A 21,386-nucleotide genomic window follows, 5' to 3' on the forward strand; every position below is an offset into this window, starting at 1 on the left:
CCTACTCTTACACTTTTCAACAGGGGCGAAAAGTGCAATCAGAAATAATGCAGAGTTACTGGAATGCATCCTTTGAAATGATGGAGACAAACAGGAAAAGAGCTCAGAACTGCCAGCTGGTGCTGTTTTCTTCTTCTTCTAGAGCTAAAGGACAGAGTTGAAAAAAGAGAGTCAGGTTCATTAAGAGTTTAGGATAGGGACACAGATTTTTTAATAAGATCTTGGCTTGTATTTCTGCTCTCCCATATAACCTGAATTGGCACCTTCACTTCTGTCTCTGCTTGCCCTTCATGTGCTTTCCCTTCTCTGAGTTTTGTCTCACTATGTTGGATAATATTCCTTTTGCTTTATTTCACTTTCTGCTCTGAGGCACTTCAATATTGCAGTCTTTCATCAAAAAACATAAACAAAAATGTCTTCAGTTTATTAAAAATAAATTATTAATTGTATGGAAAGTTGACAAGAAACCTGGAAACTTGGCTATTACACCAATCATCAGCTGGATGTAGTGTTAGAACCATTTTGAGGATGGGGTGAAACTCCCAGGTGTGGATCAGGTTTTTTAAGACATTTTCCTGTGGCTCAGAGTGTGAGAGCTCCTTCAGAGGTCCCTGCTCCTGACCTTTTGGTGAAGGTCACTCATTTCCAGCTTGGTGGTGAGGTGTGTTCTGCTGTGGTGCAGGATCTGATCTCACCAACCCCTTTGCTGGTTGGGTCTGCTCTGCAAGCAGGGCTGGGGCAGCAGTGTCTCTGCAGGCTGAGAAGCCCCTCTCTGTGAAAACTGGGGAAAAAAAAAATAATCTGTCTTGCAGGAGTGGAGTTAATGTGCAAAACTGTCCTATTAGTTCACTGATGGATTTGCTTCTGCAGAATGGATAACTGGAAACACATCCAATTTGTTTAATGGGGACACGGGAAGAAGATAAATCCTGAAGTGGGATCTCAATGACTACAGTAATGAATGGTTTAATCTGCAGCCCTTTGAGGGTGCTGAGTGTCCCAGTGTCACACTCTGGCTGTGGCAGCAGGCTGGGGTGACAATAACAGGTTTGGATTCAGATGAGCTCTGCAGGGAGAGGGGGGAGCTCTGGCTGCACCCACAGCTGGAGCTGGGTCTGTGAGCTTTGCCTCATGAAAATCAGAATTGCAGGATGCTCTGGGGGGGCTCTCAGCCCTCCACGGGACACCCCAAGCTCATTTTCCTCAGTTTTCACCCTCCCACACTCGGGCTCTGCTGCTCCCCACGGGATGTGCCTCCAGTTCTCCCTGGGGATGTGGCTGCCAACCCTCTGCACATCCCTTTTGCTGACCCTTCTGGCTTTGCAAATAGGGCAAATATTGTGTGTTATTTTCCTTAACCTACCCCTAAAACTGTGCTTTTATTGCTAAGAATATTTAAGTTGGTTGGAGAATTCCTGCGTAATCCTGACATTTGCTCCTCAGCATCCTGTGCATCCTGCCAGGCTGCAAACATTTATCTCATGGATTTTTGGAAGTTTGTGGTGTTTTCCCTCCCATTCTTTCCTTGTGGGCTGCACCAGTGCAATCCAGTCCCAGCCAGGTTTTCTGTGCTTGCTCACCAAACCTGTTCATCACTGAGCAAAACTCTGTAACAGGATTTTTGATATCCCTCCCTACTGAAGGTTCCTTCAGTGGGCTGAATCTGGGGAGCTCCTACCTGGAAGGTTTCTGTGCTGCTGGTTCTCAGGGTGCTTGCACAAGGTCACATCTCCATCGGGGTGGAGCTCTCCTGGAAGAAAGCACCACTTAAAATCAAAGGACTTTATCTATGTAAATCTATTTTACTATTGCACATTAAAGAAGCAGTTAACCTTAAGTCGTCCTTCTGCTTGGAGAGAGCTACTGTTAAGTTTTTTTTAGTTTTTTTTTTAACCTGTGGGCTTTCAGAAGTTTTAAGCAGATATTAACACAATGTGTTCTGAAGAGGAGAGTGAGCAAGCTGCCAGTCATTGCTGTCATGAAAACCAGGCTGAAGCAGCAGCAGCTGGCAGCTTGAAGAATCTCTGACAGAGTGATGATAACCTGTCTGTGCTGTCATCATTTGGGCTCAGCAGGACCAGAAGAAATCCTGATGATCTAGGGATATGGAAAAGCTGGGAGTTTGTTTCCTACTTTATCAAGGCATGGTTGTTTTCCTGCAGTATGAAGGGTTGTTTTGGCATCTGCAGAAATAAAGTTGGAGCATCTTGTCTGCCCTCTAAGGCCACCCTGACCTTGGTTTTACAGCTGTGTTCTTAGTGGGAAAATAGAATTGAGTTTGAGCATGAAGTTTCTGTCAGAAATCTGGAGCTGCAATGAGAACTGTGAGGTGTTCATTGGGAGAGGAGCACGCCAGACAAACCCATTTCTGCATTTAATATGGAGAGAAGACACACATTGTATTTATCCTGAAAAATGAATGAAGCCTGTCTTTTTTCTGGTGACTGTGGGAGGTGCACCAGAGAGATTTATATATTCATACCCACAGCACTGAAATGTTTGTGGGGCTAATCAATCCCAATACAGGATATTGTCCTAAAAAAAAAAAAAAAAAGGCATGTGTATGGCAGAGCTCTTGTATCTTGGAAATCTTGACAATCTTCACAAGAATCAAAAGTTTTGGGGTTAAAGACACTCTTGGGAATCATGGGCACCTCTTGAATTCTGGAGCAAAGCTTTGTATTTCAGCTCAGTCCCGTGCTTTGCTCAGACAACTATTATTTCTCATTAGCAGGTACCTAAAATTGCTCTGGAAGCTGTCTTGTACAAATGCAATAAAGTATGTTCTGAGTATTTATACAGTGCCAAGTATTAATTAACATGAAAGATACCAGCAATTGACTGAACCCTCTGCAAGTAATTTTATTAATGTTTAATCCTTATTACTGGCATATTATAATTATTTGGGTGCATGTTTTCCTAGCACATTTAGCACTCTCAGGCTCCATCATTTCCTTCACAATAGAGATAATCCAAACCTCAGGAACAAAGCTGAGCTCCACTTTTCCAGCCTGCAAATTCTCCTTAGAAGGAGCTGCTGCAAAGGAACAGCAGAAAAAACCTCAAAAGTCCCCAGGGAGCTCCTGAGTGCAGCTGTGGATTTGGAGCTGGGGAGGGAGGCCAGGGCTTTTCTAATAAAAATAAATCCTGTTTCAAGGTGTATGTCTGACTCCTTGGAGCCTTAAAATGCTGTCTGGGAAATCTGCCTTGGATTGTTTTTAGCCAGATTTGATATTCCAGCACCTTGATTATAATTTTCATGGTGGAATGAAAGGATTCCCAGCCCCTGATGAGAACTGGGACTCTGGGACTCTCTGGGGCTGCAGCTGGGCTGCAACAAACACCTGAGCTACAGCTTGGGCTGCTGTGCCATTAATTCTATTTCCAAGGGCACAGTTCCTTTTCTAGCCCCCCAGTCCTTAGGTGGAGAGATGGAATCTTCACTGAGTGTGTTATCAGCAATCTCTGAATGGGGGTGATAACAATGGGATCATCTAACAGTGATAAGAGTTGCAAAGACAAAAACAAAGGGGCAAAGAAGGTAATTTGCACTTGCAAGGAGAAAATGTACAAATCATATCAGAATAAAGAAATGCTCAGCTTTATGAGGATGCTGTTTGTTCTATTGGTGTTATCACAAGATGCTGTAGCTACTTGATCTTGCATCTAATATACAACTAGATGTGACTATTAAAAAAAAATCCAAATCAAAAGAGCTTGTGGGAATTAATTCTGCTGTGGGCTTTCTTCTTTTCTTGGATGAAAACAGTGAGGGCTGAATCAGAGCAGTGAACACTCTGCAGCCTGTTGGCAGCTGCTGCCTTCCTGGTGTTTTTTTATTTTTTCTTTTTGTCCTTCTTGGCTGTTGAGGCAGGACCAGCAAATTTCAAGCAGTTATTAGCAATATTATTATTATTAAATTAAATATTATATATATATATAAATAATATTATTTAATTAAATATTAAATAAATAAAATTAAATCAGCCTTTGAGAGTGTGCAGCTCTCCAAATACCTGAGTATCATTGCAGTAAGTGTTAAGGGTTGCACACACTGATAGAATATTTTATTTTGGTTCTAGAATAATGGCTTGTTAATTTATGGAGTGAATAGAAGTGGAAACAATAAATGAGCAATGAGTTTGGTTCCTGAAGCAATGTTTCATTAACTGGGGGAAAACCTAACCCTGCTTAGCTGCAAAGTTTGCCAGTGCAAGCAAATAATTGCTTTCTACCCGATACATTTTGATTTTCAATAATTACAGGAAACACAAATGTTTCTTCTAGGAATTGTTATTTTTTCCCCATTACTGTATTAGTTGAAAATATTTACTAATGGCTAAATATAATGAATATTACTTTTGACTATCTTAATTTTCTTTAAAAGGAGCTTGCTGAAGGCACTTTTCTAATTCATCCCAATTACTGTATCACACAGCTCCTGCTAAATTCCTAATTAGCCAGGATGATTTCAGAGTGCAGAGCAAGCAGCTTGCTTTGCTAATAAGGTGTGATTTCCCCAGCCACCTTTTCAGTGATAAATGTTTATTAGCACAAGATCTGCAGAGCAGAGGAGTTAAAGGAGTTATTTCTGTAGGGCAGGGGGCTCCTGGCAGCCACTGGTGGCAGGAACCAAAGTTCTGGCTCATCAAAGAATATCCAGGGTCTCATGCAGTGGGCACCAATCTAAATTAAATCGGCCCAACAACCTGAAATACTCAGAATAACAAATATCCCTGGCCACAAGAGGCTTGTTTTGCTTAATTCAGAAATATTAAGCAGTTTGTATAATTGTTCTTGGAGCACATTATGAAGGATCCACTGGAAATGAGAATAACACCCTGTCACACTTCAGAGAGCAGCATCTTCTCCTTGCCCACAGAACTCACCTCTGAGTCCCTATTCCACTCCTATTTATGTATTTCACTGCTATTTATGTATTTCACTGCTATTTATTTATTCCACTCCTATTTATTTATTCCACTCCTCTTTATTCCACTCCTATTTATTTATTCCACTCCTATTTATTTATTCCTCTCCTATTTATTCCACTCCTATTTATTCCACTCCTATTTCTATTCAGTCTTTTGCTGTATTTTTCTTAAGGTTTGATAAAACCTTTGGAATTCTAAAAGTGAGCATCGTTTCTCACACCCTTAATTGTATGGATGAGATTAACTGGTAATTAAAAAGCTATCAAATTTGAGTTAAGAGGTGGATTAATTAGATAAGACACTAGGAAATCTAATTTGCTCAGCCATTTATTTTATATTATTTATTTTTATTCCAAGAAGATTTTATTGTGGCTTCTATGAACCTTAGAGGAGCCCAGTCAGATTTAACTATACTCCTGTGTAATGAACTACATCTTTTAAATTTTCTATGTGTTATAATTTATTTTATTTGTAAATAAAAGTACACTAAAACTCTAAAGAGAATATCAAGACAATTCCATTGGCAGTTTTGGTGCATTAATGTGAAGCTGTAGAAGGAGGCAGAGTTTCAGGTCTCATCCCTGAAAATACAGCTGGTGACCTAAAGTGGTTCATTTTCATAGTTCCCCCCATTTGTAAAAAATATATTTCTCTGTTCATGACATTTCAACTGTCCTTTTACCACTGGGTACTGAATTCTTTACAGAATGTGTCAGGATGCAAATGCAGCTGCCCTGTCTGGTTAAATATGCTTTGAAAGGCAATTATTGGCTTAAGCACCTTAACACACACCTTAGAAAATCCAAATACCCAAAATTCAAATTGCTTGGACTGGAGCAGGGAGGCATTGAAGGCTCTGCTGAAAACCAGATTTGTGAGGGATGAGATGGAGCTGGGCAAAGCTGGAGCTTGGCAAGGCTGAGTTTTACTGAGTGCCCTGTACCTGGAAATGAATTTAATTCCTTGTGCTGATCTGGAAATAGGAATTCAGCTTTGTGTTATTTCATACAAGGACATGAATATTTTATTAATGAGGGTTCCAGGCTGGGGAAGGGTTTGGGCATTTCTCCCCATCCATCCCCACCCAGCCTGGGGCTGGCACTGAAAGCAGGATCCAGATCTGTGCAATTGGAACTGGGGCATTTTTATAGAAAATGAATTCGCTGGATTTTTTTAGGGGACATACCTTAAACTTGGGTTGTATCCTTTTCTTTTTTTCTGGTATTCTATAAGTGGCAAAAAGCATTTCAGGAGTGCTGGCTGTTAAACCTTTGAAATGGGTATTTGCAATTAGGCTCTTCTTAAACTTCTGGTCCTCAAAAATCCTTCAGAGTTTCAAGGGAAAATTCTGCTTCTGAAGAGGGAATTTACTTTTGAAATCCTTTAAAAAACCTTAACATTCTACTTTCTGCATGAGTCAAATAAAGTTTTAATAGATATTTTGGTTCTGTTACCAACCCAATATATACATTATTCATGCAGATCTGGGATTCCTTTTGCCCTTTACCAGCAGAGGGGATGTTTTAACCCAGCCTCTCCTGGAAACATTTTGGGCACTGAGCTTTCTGCTGCATGCAGCCCTCCTGGTTCCTCAGGTGCATTTGGCTGGTCCTGCCTGGCTGTGGGTGCTGAGCTGAGAGTCCTGAACCCCAGATCCCAAAAGGATGAAACACTGCACAGTGTTTCACCCTGCAGGGATGGATTTCTCCAATCCCCCTGTGCGTGGATTAAATCAGGGAAACCTGGCAAAGCTGAAGCACCAAGCTCCTCCCAACAGTGACTGCTCTGCTTCTACAATTATTCAATTCCTTTGCTCACTCTGATTTCACTTTACTCCAGTAATGGCATAGATTGGATGGAAAGTCAAATGCTAATTAGCAAGTTTACTGATCACTGCAGCACATTAATTGTTTGTAATTGTAATGCTGCTGGGCAAAACCCACATGGGAAGAGGGTTCCCTATGTCATCATTTTTGTTTGTTTGTTTTTGTTTTTGTTTTTTTTTTATCCTGTCTGTGCAGCACTTTCAACACTGGCAGTCAGGCTGACTCCAAAAACCTACAGTTTTAAGTCTGTATACTAAAATAAATGCAGAAGTTTCACTCTGAATTTAGGACACTTATTCCTGAATGTCTGCCTATAAGAAAATTTTATCTGTGCATTTGTGTCCAATATTTGATGTTAGGATTTTATAGAAATAGGTGTTATAAATATTTTTAAGTAATCTCATCTTATTGCTAAAGTAGGTAGGGTAAAATCTACCAAGGGTATGTGGGAGAACAGGAGAAAAAGCATTTTCCAGGCTGCTGAGCTTATTTTCTGTTAGTTTGCTTCCTTTCATTTGATGGGAAAGTGGTGTGAGTGGAAAAGAATCAGATCCATTTAGGGAAACCAAATACTTCATGTTGCCCTGTGGGACAAAGGAATAATTTTTTTAAGCAGAGAGGAAGTTCAAAAGTTCTGTCAAGTCCCACACTAAGAATTTAGAGCATTCTTGCTCATCTCTCCTACTTTTGCTCGAGAGCTGATTTGTGTTTCATGTGCTTGTAATTGAAATTTGATGTTGTTCATATTATAATATCGTTGGTATGCAAAAAGGCACACACTGACTGTTTGATTTGTAAATGGCTGCTTTAAAATGGATGATCTTGAATATTAATGAAGTAGGCTTTCAAACAAATTGCCATTTTCTTCTCCTTCTCTTGTCCCTTTTCTTGATGTAGGTGCAAAGGGTTTGACAGTATGGAAATTATGAAAATAAGCAAATCCATTTCATCAAGTGCACCATCAATTATTCATTAACTATTTGAAAAGCAACATCTCAGCTCTGTGTGTGTGTAAATATATATTGTGTCATTCACCATCTACTCTATATCAAGTTCTCTGCCTTGGTTTCATTAGGTGTTCGTTATTAATTTTTATCATAACTTAGTCAAAAGACTCTGGTTCCCTTCATCAGATGCTTTGAACTGATAAAACCATTGCTGCTCCTGTTCCAGGGGCATTTCCAGGGATGTACTGTGTGCAGTGCAAGCCTTTTATCAAAGCAGGATACAACACAGCTTTACAGATAAATGAGAGTTGCCTTCACACTTAAACTGAACATTCAGTTCATCTTGTGCACCCTGTTCTGTAGAGCAGATTTGTTTCATTCCACATTGATTTATATTCTCAGAAATCTGTATTCCAACCCTGAAGATGAGATTAAAAATTGCCTTGCAATGAACTTCTTCAAAAACACCAAGTTCTGTCAACTAACGGAGTAAAAGAAGAAGATGAAGTAGAATTTGTTTAAAAGAAAATTATTAAATAGTCATGAAGGTTATCCTGTCATTACTAACAAGGTATAAAATGAAAAAACCAGCACAGCAAATGACTTTCAGCCCCTGGATGGAACCAGTGTTGTTTTGACTGTAAATCCAGGTGTGAGATCTGGGGTGTCATTCTGAGAACCTATGTGAGCTGATTTGCTTTACTTGGAGCACTAAAATATTATGTACATATAAGACTGATGGAAGTGGGTTTTTCTGACTTTTGTTGGACTTTCAACATTATTATTTTGACCTCATCTCACAGAATATAAAACTTCTTACCTGCAGGTTCTGGGTGTCATGCAATTAGATACAACTGAAAATCAATAATGTCTGAATAAGTGATGTTGAAAAATTATTATCCAACAACCCATCAGCTGGACAATGGAATCAGACACTGTACTAAGCAGGAGGAGGGGAGGCCAATATCACCAAAAGTTGTGCAGCTTTCAAAGAGAACAGATGCCCAAAGACAAAGTTAATAAATCAGAAGCATCCCAATCCATGTAATTTATTCACTTTACTAAGCTCTTGATCCAATTTGCCATATGCTGTGGGGTATAAATTTTCAGTGTGTGTTCTGTTTTCTCCTATCCACTTGCACAAAACCACGAAAAGCTTCACCAGGAGAATGTCAAGGACCTGGAGAGAGCAAGGGCATTGCAGAGGTTCCTCCTTTGGTTGAGTTTGGGCTCTAGGGCTGTGAGTGGTTCATCATTTGCCAGCAAAATGCTCTGTCTGGAATCTGAGAGCAGCAAAGGGGAAGGAGTGCAATTCTTCAGGTGCTAACTGGGGACAGCAGAGCTGCTTTGTGGTTTGTGTCCTGAAGGGACTTTCCTGTCACAGGATTTTGGAAGGTGGGAGAATCATGTAGGGATGGCAGGGAAATAGTGAAACATGTTTATTTTCAAATAAACACTCACCCAAAGTCAGACAGTCTAGAGGTGTGTTCAGAATGCACAACTCAGCAGACACTAAGGAATAAGACTTGAAATATGAAGAAACAAAGGCTGCAGTTAAGTTAAATATCCAATTAAGCTATCTGCTTGGCTGCAGAACATCATCCTGACAGACAATTTGTTCTGGGCAAGTCAAAACATTTCAGCTATGAATTTATACAGGGCAATTAAAGAAACTAATCTATATTTGATGTGAAGAAGTGGTAAATTGGAAAGCTGCAGAATTAATGTGGAAGTTTAGGCTGTGTGGACTTCCCTGCAGCCTTGGCACAGCATGGGGAAGGAAATTGTGATTTTCTAGATGAACCCATGGAAAGCAAGATTGTGCTGAGGGAGGATCCCAGAGCCAACTTTGCACCTCCAGCTGCTTCTAAGGAGCAGGAGAGAGGAACAACTGGAGAAATGAGAAATGACAGTATCTGCTCCTGTAGGACTCATTTCAAAGGCCTGGAACTTATCAAATGTTCAGCCTGAATGAATGTGCTACCACTGCATGCTAAGTGTTACAGAATGCTCCTGACTTTCTCTTGAAAAAATGTCTGTTATTAATTTTTATGAGATTACTGTTTATATGCAGTTTCTGAGATAGGGCTGAGAGCCTATTGGTGCTTTTAAGATTTTTTTTTCTGCTTCATTTACCTTCTATTTCACTTAAAAAGCTGCTTTCAATTCCTCAACTTCTAGTGAATAAAATTTTGCACATATGGGAAATTCAGGGCATGGCCTCCCTGTCTAAGCTGTAAAATCATGGTACAGTTTTATTCCCAGTACATAAATAACTGGGCTCATCTCTTCCCCACTGCCCCTACTTTTGGCTCCATGGGTTTTGCTCTAACCAGCCTAAGGATCTGTTCCATTCCTTATCCCTGCAATGCCAGAAACACTGAGAACCTTGGAAAGGCTGTGATATTTCCATTGCTAATATTATCTTTATAATTTATTATTATTTATTATTATGGTTCACGTGCTCCTGGAAGCAAACCTTCCACTCTGATTCCCTCTCCCCAAATATATCCTGATCCTAAAAATGAGTTTTAGCCATTTGAGGCATGGAGAACTGTATTTGTGCTGATAACTTGTCGATAAGGCAAATTTTAGCTCAACACAAGCTGGAATTGCTGAACTCTATGAAGGTCTTGAAAAGCAGAATTTATAATGGAAGTGACAACTGACCAATAGGTAGTGAGGTTATTGGGGTATTGCTATAATAAATTGTTTTGACTCTATGAAAGGGTGACATAAAGAAAGCCCATTTGGTTTTAGAGCATAATTATCCCATTATTCTACTCCCTAAATTTTGTTTTACTGCTTTCTCCTAAAATAAATTTTATGACAACCATGAGCATATTAAGCCATAAAGCAGCCTGTCCCAGGGGCAAGTGTTTGCAGTGCTGGTGTGTGTGAGACAAGCCATAGATTGTGGGACATGTGCAAGGACCATAAATTCCACAGTGACTGAAAACCTTTATGAACCACCACAGTCACAGCAAAAGCTTGTACAGGTTTCCCCATTAATCCATTGCTGAACAAGCATATTCAAAGCACAGCTGGGAGATCTCTTTCCTTGAAGTCTGGAAAAGGAAAGAACTGGAGGGTTGGTTTGGTGGCTTTTTTTTTGGGTTTGTTTTGTTTTTTTTCATTTTTAGTTCATTGAATTAATTATCTACATTCTGGTTTTTTGTAACTTCAAAATACCATGTTTATTGAGGAAACATTTTCCATTCCTGTGCATCTTGTAGCAGAAATATTACCCATTTCTGAGAAAATGCATAGGTAGTGTAACTTGTTTAGTCAATGTGAATCTCCACCAGGTTTCCTGATTTTCAGCTGTGTTTTTTTTCACAGATATGGTTTAACAGCTGCAGGTGCCAGGGAGGGTTGAATCCCTATTGTGACTGGAGATGTGCCATTAGCAAACATGGCTTGTCACTTCTTTCTGTTTATTAATTTCTGACTCATTGAAATAATCTCTCTGTGGGTAAGGATTATTGGAAGACAATCCTCTTTATGCTCATCCAAGCAGGGAATGCCAGATAAAGAACAATAAGGCTCTGCTGGAGCAAGGTGCAGAGGGTTGTGATGAGCTTGGCCACTCAGGAGCTCTCAGGTTCTGCCTCTGTTTGCCACCAGGCTCTGAGCCCTGTGCAGGGATGAGATTAATTATTGCTTTCCCCACAGAGCTCTGCCTCTGGAAAATACTGGTGTTAAATGTTATTTTGCAGCAGCAGCTTCTCATTGCAAATCTGCCTGTTTTTCTTTGTGAGGGGGTGAAGGGCCATGAATCTCTGGCTGCCCCCTGCCTTGGATCTCATTTTCCATCCCATGCTGGTTTCATCTCTGCACATGCCCCCCTCCCATGTGCTGCCTGCCCTGAGTGTGGCTCTGGACTCCTCCTGCCCTGCAGGGATCCCCTGAAATCCCTCCTGCCTGTGTGTGAGCACTCCTATTGATCAGACAAAATGATGGAGCAGGTAGAAAAAAGGAGAGAGGCATGAGTGATACCAGCTGTCTCCTGTGTGATGGAACACAGCTCTTCCCCTCTCCCTGATCTCCAAATATATCAATTGAGAGACAAATCACAGCTCCTGTACTGCCCCATCTACTGAAAAACTTATGCTTGTGAAAAATGTTTATTCACAGTTCTGGTGGTTATGAATTCATATTGTGATGATGTCCATCTGAGGAGTTGAGGTACACTGATATTAAGTGTGTGTTTAAAGCCACTATTGAAAACAAGCAGTAAAATCTTTGTAACTCACAAAAAAAATGAAAAGGGAGAAGATTGAGGTGTTATGGAACATCAAAGAAGATAAGCCCCCTTCCTTCTGTGTTTTGTGTAAATAGATCCTACCTAAAGCTTGTTTGCTTAAGTTAATTCCTGAGAGGTGGGAGGGAACTGCCAGTGGCCCAGCTCACAAGACAAATCCATTATTCATGGGCAGGTATTGACTTGTGTACTGCCCTGCATGTGCTCTGCCTTACATCTGGAGAGCCATCATTTATCAGTCTGACATTTTCTAAATCTTACCAAGCACTCTAATCACTGCCTGCCTGCTCTCTTTGGGGTTCAGCTGGGCATTTGACCTTGCCAGCATTCCTGACCTTCTCAATCAGGCAAATGGTGTTTGAAAGGGGTAATCTGCTGTAGGTATCCTTCAATGATGAATGCAATGGAAGAAAAAATAGTGGAAGGTTCTAGGGAATGTGTTCAACATTTTTCAATTAGGGAACATCTTAAACTGTTTCATCCACTATCTGTTTGGGTGTGTTGTCATCTCTTAATATTGTAAAAATTAATATAAGATTTTTTTTTTTTAATGCATGCATTTACACATATGTAAAAGGTTTCTGCTAGGGGTGCCCTTTTCTCACTTATGTCTCATGTTTTATCTTGAACAGAAACATTTGTCTGATACACACTTGGAAGTGAAACACTGCTTGCTTTGTTCCCCTCCATTTGGTTGCTTAAGGGGAAAAGTGTGCCAAGATGATCTATTGTGGGCAGTTAAGTAAATCCAGCACCAATTTGTATTCTGCACTTTTATCAATAGAACATTTCTCATGGCCTTATCAGGGCAATTTAAAAATATGCAAACTATTGTCAGGTTCCATGGAGAAGAACAAAGGGATTGCTGAATAATTCAGAGTGAAGCTCTGGTGGTGGTTCTGTCATTTTTCACCATGCTGTGCATAAATGAATTCTGCTCAGTCCTACTCTCAGATCTTGACCTTCCTGTACTGACAAAGAGATTCCTCACTCCTCTGACAGTAACCTTTCCAGTGTGATCACTTCTGGGCCATGCAGTATTAATGGAGCCACAATGAATAATAAATGCTTTCCAAGCCAGCCTGCTTGTTTCAATTAGATCACTGGATTTCCCAGGAGTGGCTCCCATTTCTTGTCAGGTGTGATGTGGCTGCTCCTGCTGCCAAGAGCAGCCTGCTGCTGTAAGAAGAAAAGGTAAATGGCTTTGCTTGAGCATCAAAGGACCCTGTGTGACAGATAACAAAGATTTTATGGATTGGTGCTTGCCATGCAGGGGTACATTTGTGTGCTGTGGTATGTGAAATAGAGCAGGGCTTTGGACCAAATGTATGTGGAATCTCCCTCTAAACAGTGTCAACCTTTGTGCAAAGGTAGCTTGGACCTGAACCTCTGGCATGTGTTGAACATGATAAACACAGAGTTGGGTTTTTTTAAATTTTTAGCACTGCAAATATCATTTCAGTAGACAGCAGCAATGTGATATTTGGTTAGGAACCAAAAGGATTCATAACAGGATGTGGTTCCATGCAGGACTGGGCTGCCTTGGAGGAGCTCAGCCCTGCATTTCCCCCAGGGCTTGGCAGAGGTTTTGTGTTCCTGGGCAGCTCCCTGGGGAATCCCTGGGGATTCAGCAGGTGAGAAGCTGCACAGAGCCAAACAACTGAGGTTTAGCTGAAATGATGGGTGGGGGCTGTCAAATGGGATCCAGCACTTCAGACTCCACACTGATGTGGCTCCACACCAAAATAAGTGATGTCTGGGAGAATAGCTGCCTGTTCTGTCCACAGAAAGGAATTCCTTGTGATGTTTCCATCAACAGACATTGGGCACAAGGGTGAAAATCTGTGCATCCCTTACCTTGCTTTAATTTTGGTTTGACTTAGATTTATTTATGTATTCCTATTAAACTGCAATAAGGGGAAAAAATTCTCTCTTGTTTAAGTAGCTGAATGAACTATGGCCATTTATGATTATTTTTTTTAGCTGATTATAAAATCTGGCAAACCAATTAAGTGGAAATTTAAAATGAAGTCCCTCTGCTGATAGCTAAAGTAATGTATTGTTAACAAAACCTTCTGCAGGATTCCTGTAGGCATTTCTCACAGGGTAATAAGCAACCCTGAATCTCCTCCTGTGCAGCAGAACAAAAGCTCTGCTTTTATAGCCTCGTGCAGGGTTTTATGCTTGGTAATAACATGAATTTGTTTCCATTGATGAATTATGTGAGAAGAAAAATCCTGTTTTCTGGTATATCTTGCCTAAATACCTTGGCTGGCTGACTGCCCTGCAGGCTGCCTTGTAGGGCAGGAGAGTCTGAAAATAGACTAATCACAGTATTTTAGTGAATCTGAAATTATTTATTTCCCTTTTTTTTTTTTTTTTTTTTCTTCTCAAAAATGTCTTGCAAATGCAGTGCATTTCTTGTGGCTCCATGTGGGGTTTGTTCAGCCTTTTCATGCTTCAGAGAGGGAATTGCATGTTTTTCCTAGAAAGGAGAAAGAGCCATGGTGCTGAAGCAGAGGGAACACACAGGCTGGTGACTGAGCTCCTCTCTTTATCTCTGCCCTTCCTGAGGCTGAATTAAACTGAGCACACATGTCCCAGCTGAGGCAGTGCTACCTGTGTGAGTGGCACATCAACTCTGGAGTGAGTCTGTACTTCTGGGACAGCACACCCTGTTCCAGCCCAGATCCTGGTGTTAAATACACAGAATGTCCCTGTCCAGGGCTGGTCCTGCCCAGACATTGGTGTTAAATACAGAATATCACTGTCCAGGGCTGTTCTTGCCCAGATCCTGGAGTTAAACACAGAATATCACTGTCCAGGGCTGTTCTTGCCCAGACATTGGTGTTAAATACAGAATATCACTGTCCAGGGCTGTTCTTGCCCAGATCCTGCTGTTAAATACAGAATATCACTGTCCAGGGCTGTTCTTGCCCAGATCCTGCTGTTAAATACAGAATGTCCCTGTTCAGGGCTGTTCTTGAGCTTGGAGACATGAGTGCTTTAAGTGAATATGAGAATGTTTTAAGGTGAGTATGTTTGAATAACTGCACCTGTTATAGTGGGGAGTGCAGCTGGATTGTGAAAACACAGATTTTCCCGAGGAAATCCTTGGAAATCTTGGATCCTGCTCCTTCAGCTGCTGTCCAGGGGATCCAACGAGAGATTTTTTTTATTTTTTAATGGTTGGCAGTGCAGGACAGGTCCCAGCAGCACCCCTTTGATAACATACTGCCACTTATGCACCTGTGGCCTGTGATTACCTGTGATGACATCACATATTCCCTGCAGGTGTGATTCTGCAAGGCAGATCCAGCAGCCATGGAAACACCCTGGCACAGCCAGGGAAACATCCCCTGGGGCTGCTCTGCCCCAGGGATCAAACATGAGTGCCTTCCATCACCCCTAACCTGGGACCTGGGGTTGTAGTGGAACAGCTCCAGGCTGAGCACAGCAGGAATTCTGAAGGATCCACAGGGATAACAGAGGACAGACTTGGCGTGTAATTTTCCTTTCAGTGGTAGCAGGGCTGAAGTGATTGACATAAACTTATTGCTCTCCAAAAAGGTGTCTTAAATTTACACTGAAATTGTTACAGAAGAAAAAAAATTAAAATATGGGCATAGAATAGTTTGAATTTTGCTTTATCTTTGTCACCCCTCTTCTTCCTCTTTCCATGTGTCTTCTTATGACTATTCTTTTCTTTCTGGAATTTCTCCCAAATTCACTTTAGCCTGTTAAGTTTGTAAACATTTACCTAAAGGGGTTTTGCAGCTTTGCTGGGAGGAAGGGAAGTGCCAGGACTGTTTGCAAGGTTGTTTTTGATCCAACCAGCCTCATGTTTGTGTAATGAAAAAAAGGGCAACCAAACAGAAATAAAATCCAAAATGGAGTGGTTTTAATTATGTTGCACATAGTAATTTGGCAGGGAAATAATTTTTGGGGAAAATCTATTCCCAGAGTGACAGTGAACCAAAAAAACAGGTAATGAAGGAAGAAGATTAAAAATGAACATTGTTGGGAATATTCTTCATCTCCTGCATGACAAAACCAAAGTGATGAAATATAGATATACAGCAGGTAAAGGCAGTTCACAGCATCTTTAGCTATACATCAGGCAGTCTTTGCCATAAATTTTACAGCACCTTTTGCCACTGTGGATATTTAACTTGCAGATGAATTACTTTTGCTTGCATCAAATGCATCATATGTGGGTAATATTTATGCAAATCACAAGCTGGTTAAATATTTGAAATAATGTCTTTGTATGGGCTTGATTTTCTGCCTTTGACTTGACAGCATTCTTCTGGGGGAGAGGGGATTGGATGCATTTTGATAAACAATGCTGAAATGACAGATTTAGGCTTTAGATGAAATTGTGTTCCATAAACTGTGAAACAAAGAGCCATAATTTACCCTTAGCTACATACATTTCAGGGAAAATTATCTTTCATGCTTTAATCTGCACTGTATCATTTTACTGAGTGGCCTCATGTGCTGTATCAATCAAATCCACTGAAGATGGGCGAGATATCATTTAGAATCAGAGAATACAAATCACAGATTCATCTGCCTGGTGGAAAGGAAAATGTTCCATGAATCCCAGCTTCTCCAATTACGGCTGAATTATTTTTGTAAAACTCCAGAGAAGAAAATCCTGCAGTCTGGGTTCTCGTGTGTTTATCTGTTTGCTTTGGCTGCTGCTGAGAGCCCTTGGCTCCTGTCCTGAGCACCTCCCAGCCTTGCTTGTCCTGCTCCTGAACTCCTGAGCTGGGAAAAGCAGGATGGCAATGCTTCACTTTCCAGTGGGGTGGGTGTTTTCAACAGCCTTTGCCCCAGGATGGTTCTCATGTGTCCTGGTTTGGAGGGCAGGTGTCTGCTAATAAAAGCAGAAGCTTCTCTTTGAAATGGAGAATGTAAACCCCCTCCCTCCAAATTATTGTAGTTTTGAAATTAAGAGGCTCTCAGGCAAAGATATGGGAATTAGGAATAACAGTTCTTTACTAGGAAAATGAAAATAGAAATGCAGTATTACCAAGAACAATCCCAACCCTGCCAGAGTCAGAATCCAAGCTGGCACAGTCAGTCAGTCAGGGTGGTGGCACAGTCCCATTCCATGGTGCTGCATCCTCCTGCAGGGGCAGATGTGGCTCAGCTGGAGCAGTGCTCCTGGAGAAGGGGCAGTTTCCTCTGAAGCTCCAGGGATGATGTGGAAGGGTCTGGTTTTCCTCTGGAATCCAGTGGAAAGAAGGTCCCTTGGTGTCCAAATCTCAGTTTTTATCTGGGTAGGAAAGGCTTGGCTCCTGCCCTGGCTGGAGCATCTCCCAGTGGGATGATGGAATTTTATCAGCCATGCACTGGGACTCAGTGGCCATGAACAGGAGATATCTCCTGGAGGGAGGATGGGCTGTGGGAAGATAAAGATGATTGCCCAGCTGGTTTAAAGCTGGCCCATTAGCAGATAATGTGTGCCAGGAGATCAGGGTCACTGCCACACCCAGTTTAAACAATGGCCCATTAACAGGAGATATCTCCCACAGGGATAAGAATCACTGCCACACCCAGTTTTAAACAATGGCCCATTAACAGGTGATACCTCCTGGATGAAGGGTGGGTCATGGGAAAGGTAAAGATGATTGCCCAGCTGGTTTAAAGATGGTGATAGGATACATACCTCTAGTTATATCATGCATTCTCACCTAACACATCATGCCAGGTCACACCTGGAGAGTTCACACCTGACTCTGTGTCAGATCCTTTAATTATTATCACTCACGCCCTGGTCAGGGGCTGGATCCATTGGTAAGACTGGAGAAGGCCAGTGAATGAGGGATGTTCTCCTTTCCAAACCCACCCCTTTTACTTCCAAGTGCTGCTGCCAGGGAATTCATCCAGGGCTCTGGATGCTGAAGGACTGAGCAGTAGACTCCCCAGATAAATAATTTCAGGTTGCCAGTTCCCAAATTGCAATGCATCTGCCAGTCTATGCAGAGGGGAAAATACAGGAACAACATTTGTCTCACAGAACAGTTTTTAGAGCTGGAGTGAGAGATGTGTTTCAGATGGGGAATCTTCATGCAGGGCAATGCTCTCTAAGTACAGGTCTCTTTTCCAGTAATCACTTATTGTCTCTTGCTTGATATTTGTAGCTCTGTCAGGGTGTTGACAGGGCAGTAAGGCTTCTGATGTGATAAATTTCAGGCTGGAACTTCAGTCCCAGGATAAATGAGATCATAGACTTGAGAGGAAAACACTATTTTTATAAGCCAAAGGAGGTGCTAATAGGAAACTGGAGAAGACTTAACTCCTGCAGGCAAGCTCTGATTTTAGAAAAACATACAAGGCTACCCTTAAACAGTTTTCATTTATTTATATTTTTTAAGAGAAAGTTTGGAGAGTTTTCCACATTCCCCCTCTACTCCTGTCCTTGATTTTGGACTTTGATGAAGAAGGCTGTTCTACCCCTTCTGCTCTATCATGTCTCAAAATCTCATTTTCTTTTCTTCTTTAGTGTGCAAGGGCAGTAAGGGAGGGCAGTGTGATGCTGATTAGCAATGGCTCTGATATTGGCATTAAGTCAACACTAAAGTTTCCAACCTCAGACCTTTTCCATTAGTTATAAGTGAACTTGTAACTGGTGCGTGATAATTTTGTCTCTTCAGTTGGGTAATGACTGCTAACAAATGAAAAAAGAAAAGTTAAATGAAAATTTGAGCTCTCTTTTTGTTTGTGCAAAACAATTTATAACCAAAATTTTTCCCTGTACATCCCAAGGTGATTGGAAAGTGGGGCACACAGAGCCATGCGTGATTAACTGATGGAAAAACTGAGTTGCTGCAGTTCTCTCCTGTGTTTTAGCAGCCATACATTTACAGGGTTTGGTTGTTTCCTCAGTCTGGGGGAGACAGAGATTGCTGTGAACAGATGACAGGGTGTCACACTTGGTTTTGTATGTGAAGTACAATGCATTTTTAAAATTATGTCTTTAACCTTTCTCTGTCTCTGCTTGTAACCATAAATTTCAATTATCTTACAAACACTGCTCTTTGTGCAGCTTATTCTGTCAGATGGAGATACGTGTGAAAATGCTCCTCTTCCAGGAGAGACAAGAATTGTCTTTTCCTTGCAAACAAAACAATTCTTTCCACCTCCCAGCATCAGCCTTTCTTCATGAGAGGCACTGCTGAAGGTCAAACCTGAGAGTTTCACTCAGGCTGGTGTTACCCAGAGATTCACCAGCTTCAGCTGCCTCTAAAATGTTCTGGCAGTGGGGGCAGAGCTCTCACTTTGTGTGCACGAGGGAGAAAAGGTATTTTCACATTTCCCTGGGACACAGTGATTGCTGCCTGTGCTCTGAAATCCTCACTTGGTGAATTTTTGGATTTCAAAGGAAAATTTTCCCAGGCATCCTTGCTTGGTAGGATTTTCTCTTGGAGAGAAGTTATTATTGCAAGCTTCTCTTGCAAATGCATTTCTCTAAATCATCTGGCATTTTTTTATCCTACTGTCAAAATACAAAAGCTTAATATAGATCTATCAATCTTACTTGTCTGCAGTCATTATATCTATATATCTATGTATGCTAATTCATTTCTAGCAGCTTAGCTTTCATCTTGAAAGTTGCTCCTGTGTTTCTGCATCTACCATTGCATTTATTTTGAAAATGTGGCAACTGTTTCATCTGCTTGCTGCACCTAAAAAAGCACTTCAGTCTGGTCAGGGTAAGGTGTGGACTTTATAATTATGAAATGTATCTTCATAGAGAATAAACCAAATATTTGAAAATGGTGTTCTCTGCAGAAAAGGCAAAACTTTGCATCTTCCCTAATGTGGAACAAATTCACAGAGTCTGTCACTGGCAAAACCTGTAATTGAAGTTTTTTAAGCACTGTCAGAGTACCTCTGCTGGCATTCTGGCTTCATTGAAGAGATGGAAATATCACCTCCATATCCACTCTTCTATTATATTTATGAAATTGTGGGCTAATACACAGAATTCCCATTTGTAGCTTTATTGGTTGTTTTTCAAGATGTCTTTTAATCCTGCCAGTAGGAAGTCATAAAAGGTGCACTTTCCCTCATGCCATGAGAATTCCTGCAGCTTTAGTTTTAATAAAATGTATAAAACTAGAACAATATCAACAATATTGGTAGATTTAGTATCCCAGCACACATTTAAAGTGAACATGCTAGGTATGAAAGGCATAAACTTCATGTACATTTATTTGTATTTTCAATGTCCTTGGAATACAACCTTAGAGGAAAAAGTTGTTTGTGCAGTGATTGAGATGCAGCCTGACTTTATCACAATGACTCTTGATAAAATTACTTTTTGCACAACACAGTGAACAGAAACCTAATTTTATTTGTTTTATGATGCATAGAGATGAGCTGGAAGTATTTGTTTATTTCCTTTCCTGGTTGTTGACCATAGATGCATTTGGAGCAGTTAATCTTCCTTAGTTTTGCTGGGCTTGTCCCTTGAACATGGGAAAGCTTTTTAATATAATTTTTCTGTTTTTTACTTCAGAGACTTGTGTGTATCTTCATTTTATGCAGAAGTCTTTTTTTCCTATTCTGTTTCAATTTTTTCATGAAAAAGAAAAAAGTGAAATAGAATTACAATGTTGTGTCAGAAGCTTCCTCCTTATTTCACTGTTTGCACAGGAATAGAGAACATTTATGTATGGCTATTGCTGTCCTAAATCATCCATTTGCATTTTCTTGGAAAGATATGCATTTTTCAGGTTAAAAATCTTATCCTTTAACTGTTGGTGGTTTCCCATATCTGATCATCAGAAGGAAATAAGGTTCCTTAAATCAGTTTCCTAATTCCCAAATCACAGCTTTATCCTTTTTGTCACATTTTCAGATGGAACAGGACAAATTTGCCCAAACCCTGATCATTTCTGGGTGCAGATGCCTGCATGCTCCAGCCATTACCTACATCACCATCAGTCAGGCTTTAAAAATGTTATTCCACAGGCACTCATTAATCTGGCACCGAGCTAGAGATGTTATAATTAAGGTGGTGGCAGGATTTCCATTAGTGACTGTTTTCTTCAGCAGAAGGAACAGTTAGTGCTTGCCAGCAAAGGAAATAAATTCTGATGTGGGCTGCCATCAATTGTGACTCCTGCCTCACTGACCAGCCAGGGAGAGCTCATTAATTATCATTAATTAATTATCACGAGTGGCCTAGGGGGTGTGGGTGGTTTGGGATGGACACACAGGCACTGACCCATTCACCCTCCTGTCCTTCCCCTGCTCTGGGGGGTTCAGGGGGCTGATCCTGTGTCAGGACAAATCATTCAACAGGTGTTTTTAGTTGGTTATAGCTCAGCCCTTCAGGGAAATACTTGTAATATTCAAAGGAAGTAAATTGTGCTCAGATTTTAAAGGAAAAACTTAT

Source organism: Erithacus rubecula (assembly GCF_903797595.1).
Source record: "Erithacus rubecula genome assembly, chromosome: 17".
NCBI lineage: Eukaryota > Metazoa > Chordata > Aves > Passeriformes > Muscicapidae > Erithacus > Erithacus rubecula.